This window comes from Acomys minous, assembly GCF_964271855.1.
Source record: "Acomys minous genome assembly, chromosome: 15".
Lineage (NCBI taxonomy): Eukaryota > Metazoa > Chordata > Mammalia > Rodentia > Muridae > Acomys > Acomys minous.
The window spans coordinates 56,094,574-56,096,092 of NC_140497.1; positions in this window are offsets into that span (position 1 = coordinate 56,094,574).

A 1,519-nucleotide genomic window follows, 5' to 3' on the forward strand; every position below is an offset into this window, starting at 1 on the left:
GAGAGAAACCAGTCTGGGTGTCAGGAAATGAGAGAGGGTGAGAGATGGCTGGAGGCTGCCGAGCAGAGAAAGGCCACTGTTAACCTGGCCATGTAGGAAGCAAACAAGGGGCCGAATTCTTGTGCCTCACAATTCCTGAGTCACCTTCTGGGCTGCCTAAAGTTCTCCTGATTCCTTGAGACAGAACTGGTTTCTTTGACAGCCCCTATGAGGTCAGCTGAATGTGAACAAAGGTGACTTTCTTAGGAAGACATTTCAGAGAAAAAATGGACAGGTGCTTGAGAGCCACAAAGAAACCAATTCTGGTACCTGGAGAAGGGATGGAATTGTGAGAACTGGACAAGGGCTGGCTTCCCCGAGCAGAAGCCTCCACCCACGTCCCCACCCCCACCCTTTGCTTAATCAACTTAAAGTCAACTTCCATGGCGGGTGGGGGGGGGATGGGGGGATAGGGGGGTTGCTCACTTCCCTAAGATCCAAACAAAAGCTCTCCTTATCAGATTAGGGCCAGGTTCCCCTTCATCCCCTTACCCAGTTGTGTAGGAGACCAGCAGTGTAACAGCTACAGCAGATAAAAACTTTAAGAGCCCCCCTGAAGACTCGCTTTCTCTATACCCCTTACCCAAGTACATAATGCCAAGGCTGGGAAAGTCCCGCTTGCAGTTTCTGCATTTATAAACCATGTATTCTAAGGAGTCAAGGCCTCCCACCTTCCTCAGCCTCTGGGGAACAGACTGTCCTTGCTCCAGAGCATGATAAATAAAAGACCCTGTGAACATTGCATGTGACTAGTCACTGGTAGTCTGTGGAGATTTTGTGACTTGGGGATTTCAGAATATTGTAAAGTAAATGACATAAATATTAATTTTTTCTCATGAATGCATCTTCCCCAGAAGGGGAAATAAAATTCACCTTGGAAGAGGATGGAGAGAGAAGTAGGTGGAAGAGAGGCTGGGAAGGGGGACTATGGTGGGGACCAGGTGCAGGGAAGTCAGGGGTGGGAGGTGAGAGGGCTGGAGAGAAGGAGAACCAAGGTGGGGGAGGGGACGTCACTGGAACAAGATGGCGCTTGGTCTGGTGCCATGTGTTCTAATGCTAACACATTTAGCGCTAAGATCTGGCCCCTGCTGTGATGGGCACATTATCAAGTAGTCCTGTCCTTGTTGTGTGAACTCTGCTCCACCTAATTTAAAGAAAGAGAAGGGGTGGAGTTTTGAGGCTGAGAGGCCAGAAGTCAGAGAGGAAGAAGAAGGTGCAGGAGAGGAGGCGATGGACGATTCCAGAGAAGGTGTCGCGAGCAGAGAGTTTACACTCAGAATCCGGAACAAAAGAGTCAGGCCAAGAGCAAGTGGTACGATTTAGCAAGAGAGGTTTATTAGCAATACAAAGGCAACTACAACAAAAGGCAGCGGCTAAGGCTCCAAGGCCAAGCCACCAATACCATTCCATTACACTCTTAAAACTATCCTAATTCTAATAGGAGTAGCATTTAGCATCTTAATGTTCTGGGAGTTTATGC